The sequence below is a fragment of the Ursus maritimus genome, unplaced genomic scaffold, assembly GCF_017311325.1.
Source record: "Ursus maritimus isolate PB19 unplaced genomic scaffold, ASM1731132v1 scaffold_14, whole genome shotgun sequence".
Lineage (NCBI taxonomy): Eukaryota > Metazoa > Chordata > Mammalia > Carnivora > Ursidae > Ursus > Ursus maritimus.
In genome coordinates this window covers 38,695,953-38,714,760 of record NW_024423786.1, presented here as the reverse complement: position 1 = coordinate 38,714,760, position 18,808 = coordinate 38,695,953, and the positions used below count along the sequence as shown (strand labels likewise).

Genomic DNA, 18,808 nt, shown 5'->3' with positions numbered 1-18,808 from the left:
ACATTCCATCTCCCCGACCCAGCCCCAGGGTGGACCCTCCCCACCTTGTGCTCTGCTGGTCTCGGCCTGCATCAGGATTCTAGAGCTGGAACCCCAGGGAATCCAGTGTTAATTAGGGTTATAAAATCCTGCCCAGCTGCTGCTGCTGCCTTTGTGTTAAACCCAGGGAGCTGAGCTCCGGTTGGCCTGGAGCTGGTGAGGGTGGGGTGGGGTGGGGATATGCCAGGATAAGACAGTGAAGTGCTGAGTCCTAAGCTGGCCACAACCGGGGGATCAGCTGGGCTCCTCGTCTCGGGGCTCAGGAAGGAGAGATGGAGTGATACGGGGGCAGTGGTGGGGGAGTTTCTCAGGGACACTGTAGGAGGAATTACATGTGTCCCCAACACCAGTCCTTGTGTTAGAGATAAATCGGAGTCAGACCTGGGCTGAGGGGGTCAGGAGACCTTCAGATCTGCTCCTGCAGGAATCTTGGGACCCCTGCTGGGTAGGTTAAGATCCTTGGGCTGGATGAATTGGGAGGCCAGGGGTCTGGCTGCCAGGGCCACATCTCTACCTGGAAACCCATACATTCACTGCGGAGCCCCTTGAAGCCTGGGGCACCCCCAGAGCAGCGGGGTGACACCCTGGCCAGCCTTGGCCCACCCTTCCTGAGGTCTAGTCCCCTCTGGCCATCTGTCTTCCAAGGCCTCCTTCACCTTGCAGTGCAGTGACTGGGGACAGACATGAATTAGAGCCATACCTTGAAGGACTGAGCTGCTCAGCTGCGGGCATCTCATTCGCAGACACGCGCAGTCACCCCAGGCGGCTTGTGATCCGCAAACACAGCACACGGTCACAACAAATCCCCACATGCTCCCACGCACTTGCCCGGAGCCCCCGGTTATGAAGACAGCCAGCCACATGCCCTCGCAAGCACGGTCCCTGCCTCGGTGTGGTTGTTAGAATTGCTGACTTTGGCTTCACACAGTGAGAAAAACACTGGCCTCTTCGGAGCCTTTTCCCATCCACCACCCATGGGCCCACTATGCAAGTAATCCCAGACCCCCAAAGTGACCTTCCAGAATCCTCACGAGGAGGCCAGAACAGCATTGGCAAGAACAGGCCCTGCTGCCTCCTCCAGGGCACCCCCTGCCCCCAAATATCAGCAGATCCTAGGCGACGAGTAGAGAGGTGGTGGGCCGGGCTTAGCAGCGACAGATGCCGCCCAAAACCGCACCCGCCACCTCCCTCCTCTCCTCGGCTGTGGCCGGGCCTCTGAAATAATTAGCAATTCTGCTCGACAAAACGCTGGCCCGATGGGATAATAAACTCCAACATCTGTCAGAAGAGCGAGCTCCTATGGAATTGCCAAGAGAAACATTTTTCTCCTCATTCAATTCACATTTAAATCGAAAACAACCCCTCCAAGTCTGCGCCAGGCCGGCGGCACGGGGCTCCGGGAGCCCACAAGCTGTTCCCGGGCCTGCAAAGAGGCTCGGACGAGTGGTGATCACTCACTCAAATTAACAAATCATTTTATTTAGAAATGAAGAGAATTTATAAGTGACGGATGGCTTGAGAGCCACTGAGGAGGAGAGGAAGCCAGCCATCGGCCCAGTGGGCGGTGCACCAGTGGGCAGCCCTATGTCCCCACCCCCCCTCCCGCCCCTGGCGGAAAGGCCTCCCCGGGAGCTCGGGTCATGGGGGCCAGCACTCCCCATCTTCACAACTGCCTAGTGTGGTAGCAGGCCAGGAATCATGTTGCTACTTTGTAGTGGGAAACTGAGGCTCAGTGAAATGCCTAAGACCCCAGTTGTTCCTGCTGGCCTGAGAAGGACACAGGCCTCCGTCTGAGGGAGCCCAGGCGGGGCTGGTTCTGTCCCCCAAAACAGCCTCCTGGGCCTGCAATTCCACATCTGGGCTGCTGGAGGTGCTGTGCCGAGACGGCTGGGTCTTGGGTGAGTCCAGGGCTGGGTCTGGCCACATGCAATTCTTGCTTTATCCAATACAACCACACTCTTCTTCTTCTTCTTCTTTTTTTACAACTACACTCTTAAAACAAGAGCCCTACAGACCTGAGTTCTGGGCCTAGGGCCCAGATTTACTGTCTATACAATGAAAGATGTAGACTTGGATTGCCAAGGGCCTTTCCAGCTATGAGGGCCTCTGAAGACTGGGTATCAAATACTGATAAATGAAAAAAAAAAAACAAAAAACACCGACGAGTGAGCCCCAGTCCTGGCCAGGCCCTTCCTTGGGGTTCTGACAGTGCCCTGTGTGCCTCCATAAGGTCTCCTCTTTAGGGTTCCCCAAATGCCCATATGTCTTCCATCAGACCCCTGCTCAGGTTTCTCCCAGGACCTCTGTGCCCTCATCAAAGACTTCACTGCTCTGTCACATGATTTCCCAGCAGACTGTGCACTCTCTGAGGCAGGCACGGTGCTGTTTTTTTCCATCCCAGTGGCCCTCGTGCCCAGCTCTTGGTAACTGTTTGCTGAATAAACAGATGAATGAATGAATGTCTGGCTTCACAGACGCTCAAATGCATAAGACAGGGGCTCGATTAAGTGTCTGACTATCATGCCACAATCTCATACCTCCATGCTTTGGCACAGAACATTCCCTCTGCTTGGAATGCCGTTCTCCTCCCTGCTCTGCCCGCACAATTGTTTCCTGCTTCTTGATGTCCCGCTCAGTTGTACTCTGTGTGAGCTGCTTCCTGTTCAGCCTCTAACAGCTCTGGTTCCCACGAAGGCACCAGGCTGGGTGACAAAGCTGGCCGCCCTGGGCCAGGTTCTCTTGGGGTCACAGTAGGGCCTGATCCCTCTTGTGTCCCCTCTTGGGCCAGAGCTGGGTCTGTGGTGGGGGCTGAGGGCCTGCCCTGCCTCTGAGAGCTTTCCAGTTGAGAATGTCAGGAGCTGTTGAGATAAACTGAGGAACGGCCTTGGAGAGAAGAGGGGGTTGTGGAGGGGCAAGAAGACAGGAGACAGGGCCAGAGGGATGGGGAAGGGAGGACAGATTCCCAGGGAAACAGATTCCCAGAGCTGGGAGCGCTGGGGTGCCGGTAGAGGCTCAGTGGAGGCCTTTATTTCTTCTGCGGGCCAATTTCCTGCACGAGGCTCAGGGCAGTGCTTCTTCTCGAACTATGTGAGCTCAGATGCTCCACTGGGGGCTTCAGGGAGCCCCTGCCAAGGAGAGAGCAGACAGGAATAGGGTGCTCTGAAAACACCATGCCTCGTCTTGGACCCCCCTGCTCACAGAGGAGCATTGGGGAGACCACGACACCAGCTGTGGGGGCTGTGTCAGACTTAGATGGGCTTCCGGAAGGCTTGGGCCCCAGCCGGAGTCATCCAGTGGTCTTGGCCCTTTTCCTTTCTGCATCTCAATTTGCCAGTCTGTAAAACAGAGATATCCTCCTCTAGATGCAGTGGTGCAGTGAATGGACAGAGGGATGAGACAGCTGTGACAAGGGGTTTCCAGGCAGGGGTGTCTACATGGGACACACAGGTGCACGCATGTGTGCAGGCATGGGCCGGGCTGCACACACACACACACACACACACACACACACACACACACACACACACAGGAATTATCTGCAGGTATGTGAGCATGTCTATCTGTAGCCATTCGTGTGGGTGCAGGGGCTTGGGCGTGCTGCTGTGCTGCAGAGTGGGAGATGGGCTGGGAGCACACACGGCTTTCATACATACTCATGTCTGGCTGCCGGAAGCATGCCCACATGAGTGCCTGTAAGTGAGATGAGCCATGTTGGGCAGCAGGAACCTTGAGGTGGTAGAGTTCTCCCCGCCCTCCCCACCCCCAGCTCTTCAGACTCTTCCAGCACACACCCCACATGTCTCACACATACACCCGTGCATGCAGGCCCTATCACGGACAGCCCTGGCCTGCCCCTTAGCCATACCCACGGCCATGCATATCCGTCCAGCATCATCCCTGGCACGCCTACGGGGCACATCCCAGCCATACTGACAGCCTCCCGTGAACAGACACATACTCCACTTGTGTTTTGGTCTCAGGTGGGCCCCGTCACCATCGCTGGGAACTCTAAAGGGCAGCTGGGGTTCTCTTCTGCTGACACCAGCAGCTGCTCAGGGTGGCCTGGCGCTGGGCAACCCAGGAAGATCCAGCAGTGCCTGCTGGGCCGACCCTGTGTCTCTCACCCCCTACTTGCAGGCCACGCTCTGGGCAAGGCGGGCGTCTGCAGTCTAGGGGAGGCTCCTGTTTCCTCGGCTTCTGGGCAGGAGCCAGCGCTGGGCTGTGGGAGGGAGACCCCAAAGAGACTCAGGAAGCTGTGTCCCAGGTTGGGGGATGGGGCTTGACCTTGAGCCGCCACCTCCTCACTGCCTTCGGCCCTGCTCAGGCTCTGAGTTTGCATTTGGAGACGTGTGTGTGGGTGCCGACATCCGCTCCTTGCCTCCCTGATGGGACTGTCTTCTGACACCCCATTACACATCTTCATATTCCCTGTCTACCCTCTGCCTCCCATTTGGACCACAAGGTCCCAGAAGGCAGGACCATGTCTGTTCCTGTCACTGTGGAGTCCTTAGCAACCAGTCTGACATTCGGTTTGTACTTGGGAAATGAACGGATAGGTGGAAGCTGACATGACGGGGTTTGGGGAGCGTTGAGATGTGCTGGAGTGGGAGGAAGAGTCCCCCATCCCTGCCTCTATCAGCTTTGGGGGTCATCAGGCCCCGTGGAAGAGGGAGCCAGGAGGAGAGGGCAGTGCCATGAGAGGCGGGACCGTAGTTCTGCTCCTATCGGAAGAGGCTTCCTCTGCCTTGCGGGGAAGGCACAGGCTCCTCCCCTACGATCAACGCTACTCTGACATCCCCAGAGCCAGAGCATCTGCATTGGCAGTGGGCACCACCTGGGGGCTGGGCCGGGCCACCACGCAGGCACAGGCAGGCAGTAGGTGCTCAATATATGCTGTGAAAGGAATATCCCTGCCTGACTCAAGAGGCTGCCAGGGCTTCTGATGCCTGGGGTCTAAATCCCTGTGCTGGGTGCTCAAGGCCTCCCACTGCCATTTCTACCTTCTTGGCCGTGTACTGCCTCTACCACGAGCCAGCCCCTGCGCTTGGCCCCTTCATATCTTTGTGCTCTGGTCCTATCTAGTCCAGCCTGCCTCTCCTCCGGCCAATCCCTCAGCCAAATCCTGGCACGGCCCACCAGCCTCTGTGCGGATGCCTCCCTGAGTGCTCCCCGGGCCAGTCAGGGCGGGCTTCAGGTCTGCGGAGCACGACACACGCAGTGTGTTGGGAGGGGTGCTAAGGGCAGCCCAGGGGGTGAGTGGTGGGGGAACTCTTGTTCTAGCCTCTCAGGGCTCGTGTCCCCATCGCATCCCCTTCTCTGGGGCATCCTGATGCTCCCACGAGGGCCCGCCATGTCCCCTGTCCATGCTGCAGGCTGGACAGGGAGAACAAGGCAAGGGGTAAGGGGCTGGGCCCCATGGAGGCACAGGCTCCTCTGGCGATGTCTTTGCTCTTGCCCTGGGCTCAGGCCTGACTGCAGTCTTGAGTCCTGAGCCTCTGGGGGCTTGGAGGGGGCCTGGCCCTTAGGGATGGGAGAGGTACAACCTGTGGTGGGGGCATCTCAGAATGGGACAAGGGGATGTGCCTGGATGAGTCTCAGTTCGTGGGGGGCTTCCCAGGCTCTGCCTGGAAGCCTCCAGATGAAGGCACTCAGCCTGCAGGGGAAAGGAGGAAGAGACAGGAACGCGCGCGCGTGCATGTGTGTCTCCATTCCTGTCTCCTGGGCCACGGGAGGGCTTATGGGCAAGGAAGCGTGCGCCCAAATTCTCTAGAGGTGGAACCAAGGCTTAGGCTTCAGCAAGAGGGATCATGGTCTGACACAAGGAAGAACTTCCAGACATTTGGTGGGCTCCAACTCTGCAACGAGAACCTGAGGACATGGTGGCATTTCCCTCCAGAGTCAGGGATAGGCTAACGTGCCACTGCCTGGGGGAAGGGGAGTGGGCCAGCCCCCTCCAGCCCCGTAATTACAGAAGCTGTTCTGGTTTCCTGGCATCAAGGACCTGTGTCCCCAGCATTCCTGGGGCCAGGATCTTGTGAGGCTGGACCTGATCTTGTGCCCCTGAGCTGAGCTGGGAATTGCACATGCGAAGCATCTGTGACCTAGTTGGTGACCTCGAGGCCCATAACACCAAGTCTGGGCTGGATCACGCCCGATGAGTAACCCTGGGAATGCTTCTCCAACCTGTGATCCACGGACGCGGACGTGACCCTGAGGCTGCTGGAGCAGACCTCACTCTCCCGGGAAGGCAGGGCCCCTTGCACTCAGTGGAAATGGGCACGTGCTATGGAAATCTTGAGTGATCATACAGGGCATGGTGGGAGTGTGTGCAGGCCCTCAGGGGCCGGCACCATTCCTCAAATCTGGCAGCGGCACCGAGGGCCAGAGCCCTCACAAATGCCTCCCTCAACATCCAGGAAGCCAGGGAAGGTGACACAGGGCTGGGGGCAGCTGGCAGCCTCCTCTGGGCCAGGTCCTGGCTCCCTTGGGTCCCCTATGGAGACTCGGGAAGGCCTGACCTCCACTCCTGGCTCGCCATCCCCTTCCCCCCCATCTCTCCTTCTAAGAGGAGAATGACAGGGAAGCAAACCTTGGGGGGAGAAAGGAGAATGTTTTTAATTAAAAGTTTAAGAGAATTCACGTCCTGAGGGAGTTGGAGCGAGAGAAGGCGGGGAGACAGTGGGGGCAGTGTGGGGGTCGAGGGAAAGTAGGCCATGCCAGCTGAGGGCTCGAGCCCAAACATTACAGCTGCCTGGGGCCATGGCCGCAGCGGGCTTGGAGCCACGGAGGGCTCTCCATGCAGAGGAGGCCTCGGTAGCCTCTGGTCTCCCATCCGGGGAATGAGTGGGGGAAGTGGGGGCAGGGGCTCGGCAGTGATGGCTGGATCAGAGCAGCACCAATCTCTGAGCCTCAAACAGCTCAAAGTCCCGTGCTATTCCTTCTGCCTGGCCCCCACTGCTGGAGGCAGACGTTTCTGGTGCCCCTGCATGGGGCTGCATGCTTGCTCAGGGCCGAGGCCTGGGCCCCCTGTGACCCTACTGGGAGTCTCCATAACTGCCCTGTCCACAGTCACTGTCCCAAGCAGCCCCCCACCTCACAGCTACACCAGACCCTGGTTGGGGTGGCGGGGGAGGGGGTGGGATGGTGTGGGGGTTCAGGGCAGCCTAACTGCTGTGGCACCTTGTCCAATGGGTGGCGGCAGAGAGGTGATAATGAGGATCACTGGGATTCCTCTAAACCAGGTCCTGGCTGCACACCTGGCCCAGCCCACCCATGCGTGGCCATGCCTGCCAGTGGAGGCATTCAGCATTCCGCGCCTCGCCCCCAGCCTGCCTGCCATACACATGCCCACCAGGGGCAACTCCACTCAGTAGCTCATTAGTCTCAGCCCAGCTTGGGCCTGAGCAGTCCCTGCGTGTGAGCAGGTGTGTATAGGGTGCTCCCAGGGCGGGGCTCGGTCAGCCCTGCACCACCCCTTCTTCCTGACGGAGGGAGGGCATGGACACCCTCAGCCCACTGACCTCCGTCTGCGCACCAGGCCCCAGGGCCAGGATGTGTGTCAAGGGGGCCTGTGCATGTATCAGTGTGTGTGTGGGGGGCCTGTGTGTGAGTGGTGGTGGTGGGGTGGTCAGGGCTGACCTGTAAGGTAGACTCATCCCCAGTAATCTTCCTCGACCCCATCCCCTCCTACCCTTTCCTGGACAAAGGAAGAGGCAGGGGGTAAAATAAGACAGATGCAATATCTTGCAAAATGAGCCAATTACACAGCAGTCACACAAGGAGATGAGATTAGCAGAGTAGTTGATAAAAGGAGGCATAGGTATGCACGTGGGTGGTAGGGAAAGGTCACCGCTATCCCTGGGAGATGTGGGGCCACAGCCCTGTCACTCAGGCCCCAGTACACAGCCCGGTCCCGGGTCACGTGAGAGCCACAAGCGCAGGGAAACAAGGAGGTGTGTGCGTGCACACGATGACACACATGCCCACATCCAGACACCGCCATGGGATACCGACACACGTGCCCCAGGGAAGGAAGAACGGCCACACTCTCCCCTACCTCCTCCACACCCCTCCCCTGCAAGCTCATATCTTGGAGTCAGAGCTGCCCTTGTGGGGGGGTTTCCCATGCACAAACAGCCAAGATGGAGGACAGTGCAGCTGTAGCTGTCACGAGCTGGGCTGTCCCTGCTGTTGGCAGAGCACGTCAGGTCCATTTCCTCTGTTTAAATGCCCATGACTCCTCTGCTGGCCCCTGGGGTCAGGTCCCTCTCACCCCAGGGATGTGGGGGCACTTCGGCCCAGGCTGCTCCTCCCACCCCATGGTGCCTACTCCCTAATTCTTCAGCCCTGGGTACTATGGGTGCACAGGAAGATGCTCTGGGACCCCCAAAGCCCATGTCTAAAAACCAGCCCCCAGCAGGGCCCCGAGGCCCCCAATGACCAGAGTCAAAGGTCCAAGATGAAGCTCAGAAGACCTTTGAGCCCCTCAGAACTCCAGGCAGGAATGTGTCCTGATGCTAAACTTGCACAGGGACACGAAGGGGTGAGTGGGTCTGGGGGCAAGGCCACACCTCCCGCCCCCTGAGACCGTGAGCACTGCACAGCACCGTGCACACCAACCTCGCCTGGCTTCCCCCTGGGCAGGGGTCAGCAAACACCGGAGGAAGGAAGCTGGGGGCAAGCAGGAAGGGCTGTGCACATGCTGACAATCTCCGTGGGTTCCCAGGGGTTCAGCCTTCTCACTCCACAGCCTACTTCTGTCCAAGACCCCCTGTCCCCATGAGTGCCACCTTCACCCACGCCCCTACCCCAACCCAGAACTTGGAGGCTTCAACCTGCTCCCCCTCCCATTCTAACCCAGCAACCACACTGGACTCTGCCTGACCCCCACTCCTACCCGCAGGGCCCCTCCATGCTGTTCTCTTTCTCAGAACGCTTTTCCTCACCTTCTGTGAGGCCAACCCCCTCCTTCCCTCCAGCCTCAGCCTCAGCACTACTGCTCTGTGCCTCCACGTACCTGGGACCCTCTCCTGAAAGCGCAAAGTGAGGGCTCTTCCCTGTGGCCCAAGTCCCTGCCTTGTAACGGTGATGACCACATAGCACACACGTGTCTAAGAGCTGGCCAAGTCTCAGATCAGACAAAACGCTTGGCAATCCTGCCAGGTGGACTCTTCTCGATCTGCCCTGATCCTGTCTCTGTGCCTGTCTATCCATCTGTCCATTTGCCTGACTGCTGCTAGATCCGATGACTAGGAACTTGACCGGGGGGAGCTAGGCCTGGGGAGGGATTCCGCATAGAGGGTAGGGAAGCCCCGAACTTGGCCTTCAGATGCCTGAAGGCTGTCTCGGCCAGGAAGTTCCTGAGTCATGCACAGGGGAGACTGCACTGGTCCCTCCTAGTCCTGCTCCCTGCCCAGGGCTGCCCTTGCTGGTTCCCCATACCTGCCCAGCCTAGGCCCAGCAGTCCCGTGGGTGAATGGGTGGGTCATAGGTGGGGAGCTGTCCGCTTGCCCACCAACCCCAACCACCCAGGGAGGGGCTGAACCCAAGGCACCTGGGCAGCTGGCGGATAGGGCCTCATCCCCTCGGCTCCAGCTGGTGTTGACACAGCAAACATGCTTCGATTCCCATTCGCCGAGGCACAGAGTGGGCAAACACAGGAAGGCTGGAACAAAGGGCCTGACAACCGTGACCAGCCTCTCAAACAAGGGACCCAAGGCCTGTGCCAGGAGGCAGGAAGCATTAAGCAGCTTGGACAGTGTGGTCCACAGAAATGGAAGCTAGGGACAGGCCCTTGACAAGGCATCCAGAGTAGGGAGGGCTGGCACAAAGGATGATGGTCCAAGGTTGGTCCCATGCCGGGCACTGACCAGTCTTGTCCATAGGGCCCGTCCCATTTGCATCCTTTCTCGAATTGGTGCCACCAAGGCTTGGGCATAAACCCTGATGACAGATCTGTGAGGCCATGCATGTTGTTCCTATTGTACGGGTAGGGAAACTGAGGCCCAGAGAAAGTGAGATTTGCCAAGGGCTCGGTGCGCCACTTGAGGGCAGAGTGGGGGATGCTGCACAGCAGTGGTCGAGGCCCCTGATTGTCGGCCACCTTCTGCTCTGGGGGGACTCATGGCCAGAGTTTCTTCTGGGGGCTCTCAGGACTGTGCAGGCTGTGGTCACTAGGGGAGGCTTCCACGAGACTGCAAGGAATGGGGACTGCCCTGGGCACAGCCATGCATGCCTCTGCCTCAAGACCCACCTCACAGCGTCTGTGCACAAGCTCGGCAGAGCCGAGACACTGGGCAAGCTTTGCCGTCACCACCGCCATGCAGACCCCCCAGCGTGAAGACATGCACGAGCCCTCTCTGCCTCTGCTCTGTGCTCTGACTTGGAGCCTCTTCCTCTGCCTGGCCACATCTCCAGCAAGCCCCGCAGCCCCGCCCCAGGTCCCCTAGGCCTGGTCAGTATCCACAGGCTTACCACCGTGGCTCCACACTTGGTGGCATGGGTCACTTCCCTGTCACCTTCGGCAGACTGCGCTCCGCAAGGGAGGGACCCCATTGGTCTATTCCCTCATCTCTGTACCTGGTAACCCAGTAACGTGCTTGTATACAGCAGGTGCTCAGCGCGGTAAACAAAGGCTGAAAGAAGGAAAGGGCTCCTGAGGTAGCTGGTATCTTGACACAATGAGCCAGGATCAACTGACCTCCTCCAGGAGAACTTTGCGGGACCCTGCCCAGGGTCACCATAGCACCAGGAGCTAGTCCAGCCCCTCTGGCGTGCCTGGAAAGACTACTGAGGGCCTGCAGAGGGCCTTATTGCCCCTGTGCTGGGTCCAAGGCCCAGGCCTTCCCTGCTGGGAGCCCTGTGAGCCGGCTCACTTCCCCCATAGGTACTCACTGCCAAAGCGGAGCATGGGTCCCTGCGTATTTTAAGTCATAGAAAACGGGGTGACATAAGTAACTGGCCACTCCCTGGGCTGCTGCGCCATGAAGGGGCCATGCTTACAGATCTGCAGCTACCACCCCAGAACTCAGGCGGTGAGCCCTGCCCCCAGCCTCTGTCACTTCTCCATCCCCTCTCCCCTCCAGTGGAAACCATGACACACAGGCTGCCCCTGCTGGGCTCCCTTCCCAGCCCACCGTGCTCCAGCGACTCAGCCTGACTCACTGCTGCTCACTCTCACCGTCAGGCCAGGGCTCGATGCCTTCCTTCTTCCCTTTCTCTCCCTCTGCAGATTCCATCAGCTCAAGCGCCACCACCTCCAGGCTGTCTCCTTAGACTTGCCCTTCCCATGTCAGCTGTTCCATACACTAGGACTTCGTAGCTTTCTGTCTCCTCCAAGTCTCGGGTCCGAGAGGATGGGGACTGGCTGGGCCACGGGCTTGCCCTGCCTTGATGCACTCTCCCTCCCCCAGTCCTCGTACCTGAGGATTTCAGAACAAAGGGCCAGAAGCTATTAAAACTCAATTAAATTTCTCACTTCTCTGATCCTGAATTAGACTGGCTTGTCCCTGTGGCACGTACAGGCCCTTTTCCTCCACATCCCAGCTTCTGCCCCACGTGGCCCGCTAGGACCCCCAAGGAGGTGGGCAGAAGCAGGAGAGGATCCCCCCTCAGGGCAGGCTTCTCTGGGGAGTGGAATCCAGCGTGTCTGCGTCTGGCAGACCCCCCACCTCCATGGCCTAGATTCCCCCTCCCGTGGTGGTCAAGGTGCAGAGGTATTAAGAAGGGAACTTAGGGCAATGGCTCCCAGCCTGCATTCACAGGCCTCTTCACCCCAGCTACCCTCTCTAGCTGTCCTGTGTCCTCCAACCGAGGTCTTGCCCTGAGGCCCTTGTTCATGCTCTGCCCTCTGACAGAGCCTCAACATTTCCTTCCCTGACCTGGGACTTGCTCTGTGCTCCAGCCAGCATGCCTCTGCTTCCTCCGGGAGGGGCTGGCACACAGGCTCAGGAGCCAGGGTGCGTGGGGTGGGGGGGTACCGTGACCCTGTTTTAGCCAGGCAGTAGCCGGGGCTCGCGTTGTCTCTGCGCCTCTGTTTGCTCATCTGTAAAATGGTCATTCTGCTCAACAGCGTGTGGGGACTGGCCGCACACCTAGGGCCAGGCTGGGGGCAAGTCTGCCGAACGCCTGAGTGAGCACGTGAGCCACAGGGAGGCTGAACAGCGCTCTAGGGATGCACTTGGCATCATGAGCAGGGCCACTGGGTGGGCGAGGCTGACATCCCCTCTTGGAGGGAGATCTGGGCCTGGGGTGCCTCGGCTCAGGTGTTCCCATAGGAGGTGGTCCATGCTGGTCAGGGCAAACAGGATGCTGACGCATGGCCCTTTAGTTTCCTCTGACCGGCAGCCACTAGGGAGAGCTCAGCAGCAGGGGGGTGGGTGTAAGCCTGACCCGCCAGACTCTGTGGACTTCAGGGGTGTTTCACCCCAGGCGCCCAGGCCCTCTGGTTAGCAGATGCTGGGGAATGACCACAGCTCTTCTGACCCTTCTCGAGGCCCCTGTACCATGGAGGAGGAGCCAGGAGAAGGGCCTGCTCTACAGGGGCAAACCAAGGGACACAGCTCAGCCTTTCCTGAGGCCTGACAGGCCGAGCCAGGCCCTCATCTGACCACCACCAGCTAGGGCAGGTAGGAGAAGAGGAGGAATGATGTTTTGCCCAGGATCCTGTGGCCACACCCTACCCTCACTGTCTCCCTCTTCATTCCCAGGGAGGCCAGCTGAGCCTGGGGGCCTTCGAGGGGCCTCTGGGTTCTTGGCCAGCTGGTGGGGATGCAGACAGGGGAGGCCGTCCCCACGTACACTTCCACCAGTTGCGAGGAGCGTGTCTTTGCCCAAGGCTCATGCTGACTCCCAGGACCCGTGGGTGTGAGGGGTGCACGGCAGCTCATCTTCCCTCCCGCCGAGCCCTGTTCTTGCGTGGTCACTCTCTGCCACCCTACGCTGCCTCGTCCCTCCTGAGTGCTCACCGCCGCCCGGGTCCCCGCGCTTGTTTCCTTGCTGGCCGGCTCTCTCGCTGCCTCCCTGTGGGAGGTGGGGGTCCCCAAGGGTTTCCACACAAGGAGCCCATTCACTCATTCAGTGCTCCCCCCATCCCTGGGGGACCCAGGTGGCTCCTTTGGGTGGCGCTGGCCCCTTGCCAGGAAGGAGCAGTGCTGTTTGGGTGAGGGGAGAATAATCAGCTGTAAACGTCGCAATCAGGGAGAACAGGCTGCTCGGGCCCCTGGCGCCCACGCGTGCGCCTAATTGGCTCCACGTGTCTGCGGCTCCTTTCAAGAGCGGGAAAGTGGAAGGGTCAAGATCTCTTAATGTTCATAATGAAGGGGAGGCAGAAGCCACTGCTGGCCCCACACAAACACCTTTTAATTGCGCTGAGCAGGGTGGGTGGAGAAAGCCCACGCTACAGAATCCCCTGCCCTGCCCGTCCCCCGTAATGGTGCCTTTTAGAGCTCCCCCAGTCTGCAGTCGGATCCCAGCGGCTGACCTCCAGCCAGAAAGCAGAACCATGGTCCTTACACCTGTTCTGCGGATGTTCTGGGGCTCCGGCTCTGGGCCAGGCCTCCTCCTTTCAGGGCTGATCTGCTCGTCCAACCCCCCAGCGATTGGTGCATGAGTGGACCTAGGTCTGAACCAGCCTCCAGCTGTCTCAGCACCAAATCCCGCCCCCCCCAATCCTTGCCACTTCCTCCAGGCAGCACCAAGCTCACTTTTACCCTCTTAAACTGAAGGGATCTTCCTCCTGCTGGGGCTGCCCCGTTCCATCTGCACCTCTCTGAGGTCCCCATGTCCCCTGCTTCTGGGGCTTCTATTCACCATGGCCGCATCTCTCTGTCCCATTAGACCAGCGGTTTTCACTTGGGGGTGGGGGTGGGGCTTTGCCCCCAGGGGGCATTTGGCAAGCTTTGGAGACATTTTGGTTGCTAGGGCTGGGGGAGTGGTGTACTCCCAGCATCTAGTGGGTAGAGGGCTAGGGTGCTGCTCAGCGCCCTACAGCACACACAGCAGCCCCCACAACAAAGAACTACCCTGCTCAAAATGCCAGCAGTGCCGACACTGCGAAATCCTGCCTTCCATGAAGCCTCGGAGAGAGAGCAGCAAATAAGCGGCAGCTAGGTGCACTGCGCTCCCTCCTGACAGGGGGTGGTCCGCTCCACAGCTCAGGGGGGGCTCCTCGGCCCCCTCCCTGGCTCATTCCTCCTGTGCTCTGAGCACCCAGCCCTGAGCCCAGTTCCTGAACAGACCTGGCCACACTGCCAACAATGCATCAGTTTAATTGGGTTAAGTGGCCATTAGCAGTGAAAGCAGGGCGGCTGTGTGCAGAAGGGTTTTTAATTGTGCTCTTTAAATGATGCTCGCTCTCCAGAGAGGCGACGGAGGGTGGGAACGCTGCCCACTGGAGCCCCCAGATCCAGGGCTGCAGCTGCACTGCCCCCCTGTCCCATCCGTCTGGGCCTCACCCCCTGTCTCATCCAGGGCTGGGCTGGGAGGGGAGCTCAGTGCCTGTCTCCACTGCCCCAGGAAGAACCTGTGGGGGCAGGGACTTGCCCAAGGTCACTAGGTCATCTCAGAGCAAGACCCTGTCAGAGGAGGCCAGAGCCCCATCCCTTCTTCCTCAGCCCTGCCCCACCCTGCAGACAGTCAACGCCATGTGGCCACCGCCAGTGATGGCACAGAGGAGGGTGGCCTTGGGGGCAGTGTGTGGGGTCTGAAGCCCAACTGCCCAGATCTAAAGCCTGAGTTTGGTGTGAGACGTGGGGCCAGTGGCTTAACCTCTCTGGGGCTCAATTTCCTCAAATGTAAAATGGGGATAAGATACCTTTGGCTTGTAGAGAGGATTTGGAGAGATCTGGGGTGTTCTGGCTCATCTTAGGCTGGGCACTTGGCAGGCCCCAAGAAAGAGGCCAATAACCATGGGAGGGAATTATTTTTGCCCATTTTAGGGGAAACATTCCGACCTCTGAATCTACGTAGAATCATCCGAGGAGCACTGAAAAACACTGAAGCCCAGGCCCAACCTGGAGAATCTGAGGTATTTGGTTTGGGTTGGGGCCTGGGCATCGTGATGCAAAAGCTTCTCAAGTGACTCCAATGATAAGCAGGTTTAAAAACACTGCATGAAGAAGACAAGGGTACAACAGCACAGCGTCTGGAAAGGTCTTGGCCCTGGGGACAATGGCAGGTATCTGAGGCGGAGCGTGGGGAATAGGGTGTGGTAGGAAGGGCAGAGCTTAAGGGCCAAGGTGTGTAGGTCCTGGGTCCCCAACCAGGCCTCTCCATGGCCTCTGGCTTGTTTGGAGTTGGAGGCAAGAGGGTCTCCCGAAGAGCAGGCTTCTAGCCACATTCACGTCCCTCAGTGCTCTGGCCTTGGGCTTCCCATTCTCTGGGAACCAAGACAACTAAGCCACAATGCCCATGGCCTCACCCCTGAGAGGAGGCTGGAACCCCCTGCCTTGGTGTCACTCCTCACCTTATCAAGGCTGTGTCTCCTCCTGCAGCCTCTCCTCGAAGCCACAGAGCAGAGGCACCAGGGATGGTGCTGAGGGTGGCACAAACTTTGGGGACACTGGTTTTTCTTTGTGGCCTTTATAAAAAAAAAGGCTCCTGGAGCTGTGAGCCCAGAAGTACTGGGCAGGGATGGCCTCATGTCCCTATTTTACAGAGGGGGATACTAAGGCCTGGGACAGGACTAGACCGACTGCTCAATGACGGCAGGCACAGGGCCTGTCCTTCCCTGTCCCCCAGCACCATTGGCACGCAGGAGGCCACTAGTGAATGTGGATGACTCGTGGAGGAAGAAATACAACCAGGACGAACTGACCTTTCTGAGAGAAGGGCTGTGTGTCAAGGCCCCAGCAGGGAGCACAGCAGAGTCCTGATTTGGGTCCCTCTCTGCCTCCACTGTGCTGTAAGAACATAGGCACCTCCCCTCCCCGCCTTCTGGGACTAAGGACCCTTAGAAAGTGGGCCCTGGCTCAGAGGACCCCTCTCCCTGGGTAGTATAAGCCACAAGACAGCTCCTCTCCGTGTGTCCAAAGCTGAGGCCCCAGCAGGTTTCCTGGACTTGGAAATGCTAGTTGCCTGTGTTGCAAGGCCCCTGACCTGGCCTGCTCCTGCCTGACTCTGGGCCCCATAAATCACCTTGTGCAGCTCGCAGAAACTCGTAACAAATATCTGATTGTCCCTGATTAGATGAGACTGTGAACTTCCGTCCTGCGTTGCTCAGATCCCTCTTTGCGAGCCCCAAATTCAAATTCCAGACCAGTGTGAGAGGATTTAAATTGGATTACTGGAATGGGTCCAGGGAGAGAGGAACAATGGAGTGGGGGGTGAGGGGTCCAGCCCCCACATCCCTGCCTCCATATGCACTTAGGCTGCAAACAAATATGGGAAAGGAGAGAACTTGATTAAAAGCAAATATAAAACATAATTAAGACCAAAGCGCAACCTGAACAATTAAGACCAAGGCAGGGGAAGGATGGTTGGCCTCTGCTTCCTCTGGGGATGTGGACAGAAGCATCTTGCGGGCCGAGAGCCAGGGACGCTGCAGCAGGGGGAGCTCATGGGCCAGCAGGGCGCTGGGAAGGTACAGGCTGTGGGCTCCATGCATACCTCGGCATCGTGTGGGGAGTCAAGGGCCTGGCTTCACATCAGAGTGACCTGGGTTCGCATCCTGGCCTGACACATGGCATGTCCGAGTGTCAGTGTCCCTCCCCTCTGTGAAGCGGGCCTCCCTCACAGGGCTGCTGCGAGACTGGCCTGTGACAGACACGCGCATGGCGAGCGCCCTATCCCGTCATTCTTCTGTTGAAAGTAATTTGTATTTGGTGCCAACGGTGGACCGGGCCATGGGCTAGGCTGCAGATGCGGGGGGGAAAGACAGAGCCATCTGCCTTGCCTCATGGGGCGGGGTACAGCAAGTAGGGTGCAGGTAGAGGGCTGGGATCAGAGCCCAGGCCGTGGGCTCTCCCCTCCCTGCCAAGCTGTCAAGGTTGGTTGTTTGTCTAGGAGTGGGGAGAGGAGCTTGGGGAGGGACCCCAGCGCTGCAGTGCCTGGAGGGGCTGGGCAGGGGGCTGGGCCCTGGGTTCCACGTGTGGAGGGGAGGTCAGGCATCTGTCATTGCCAACACGCAGCACCCCTCACTGAGGTGACTGGTCCTAAAGCTGGGACAGGCAGCAGGCCTGAAGGCCCAAAGGATGCCTCCTCCCAAATTTATCAGAAGGTTTCAACTCAAGTTCAGGGCTGATGGCCTGCACTTTGTTAACCGGAGCGAAGCGTGGAAGTAGTGGGTGAAGGAAGACCTGGAATGACGGAGACAGAGAGAGACAAAGAGGGGAGAGGAAGGAGGGGAGAGCATCCAGGTCAGGCCCCGTCCTAGGGAAAGCAAGGAGGCGACATGACGGGCTGGGTGGATGGGGCAGCAGAATGTTCCTCACAATCAGGGGGAGACGATCCTGGATCCCTCAGGGACCGCTGCCCAGCTAAAGGCTGGGCTTTGCCTCCTGATGGCAGTTCCTTTCTCCAACTGTCTCCCCACCTGTGACCAGGAGCTCCTGAAGGTCAGGCTGGGCTGGGCTGAGCCCAGCTCTGGGTCATCTGGATCACACTGGGTGGGAAGCCCTCAGGGTCTACCTCCTCTGGGCCTCTGGTCCCAGGATGCCAGCCTCTGGCTACTCTATGATTCCAGGTCACACAGGGTGGGCAGGGGACCCCAGGAGGAGAGTAGGGCCCAGCTCCTGGGGAAGGGGGCCCTAGTTCTCTCCTGGGGCCTGGAAGTGGTGGGTATTTGGGCTAGGTGACTACCCTGATCTGATCCGGCCAGGCCCCTGGCCTGAGCCTGGGTTCGGCTTGTGTGGACTTCCTCATCCTTTTTTGTAACTAGTTTTACCGAGACACAATTCACATACTGCAGAATTTACCCACATAAAGTGCATAATTCAGTGTTAGTTTTTTTTAAGCACATTTAGAGTTGTGCAACCATCACCACAATCTAATTTTAGAATATTTTCATCACCCCCAAAAGGAACCCTGTACCCATTAGCAGACACTCCTTATCCCCCTCCCCTCCCCCTCCCTTCCAGCCCCAGGCAACCACTAATGTACTTTCCATTTCTATGGATTTGCCTATTCTGGACATTTCACAGAAATGGGATCACACAATAGGTGGTCTTTTGTGGCAGCTTCTTTCACTCAGTAGCATGTTTCCATTCATCCATGTCATGTGTGCCACTACTTCTTTCCTTTTGACTGGACTCCTCTTTTTGGCACAGGCTGGGGCTGGGGCAGCGGCGGCTGTGCCTCTGATCCGGGGGCAGCTTGGGCACTCTCCCTCACTAACTGCACAACCCCCCGAGGGCACCTTGCCGCTCCAGAAGGCCCTCCGCACCTGCACTCCCCGGGGTGGGTGGGTGGAGGCAGAGGGGTCTGCCGGCTTCGTACAACTGGTCAGGGCAGCCCAGCAGGGTCTGCCAACTCACAGAACGGCAGCACCCTGGAGCTGACAGGCACAACCTCTCCAAGATTAGAGGGGGAGACTGGACTCAGAGGGAGGCAGAGAAACATTCAAGGTCGTGGGCAGAGCAGGGGCTTCGACCCCTAGCATCACATGGCTCCAGTATTGTCCGTGGGGCATTCAGGGCCACTCCACACTCCCTCCCCACCAGAGCTGCAGCCTGCCCTCCCAGCCTTCAGCAGGTGCTCCCCCAGGGCACACTCACAGAGCAGAGGAATCGGAGGACTCCAAGACTGCCTGGGCCCCAACCTTCATGCCCACGTA

General features: G+C 58.7%; 1 protein-coding gene across 1 annotated transcript in view; it reads right to left on the bottom strand.

Annotated features, from left to right (window-relative positions):
* CACNA2D2 (calcium voltage-gated channel auxiliary subunit alpha2delta 2) overlaps window positions 1–18,808 on the bottom strand; it is a 113,993-nt gene that overhangs the window by 49,793 nt on the left and 45,392 nt on the right. The gene's annotated exons all lie outside the window — the stretch shown is intronic.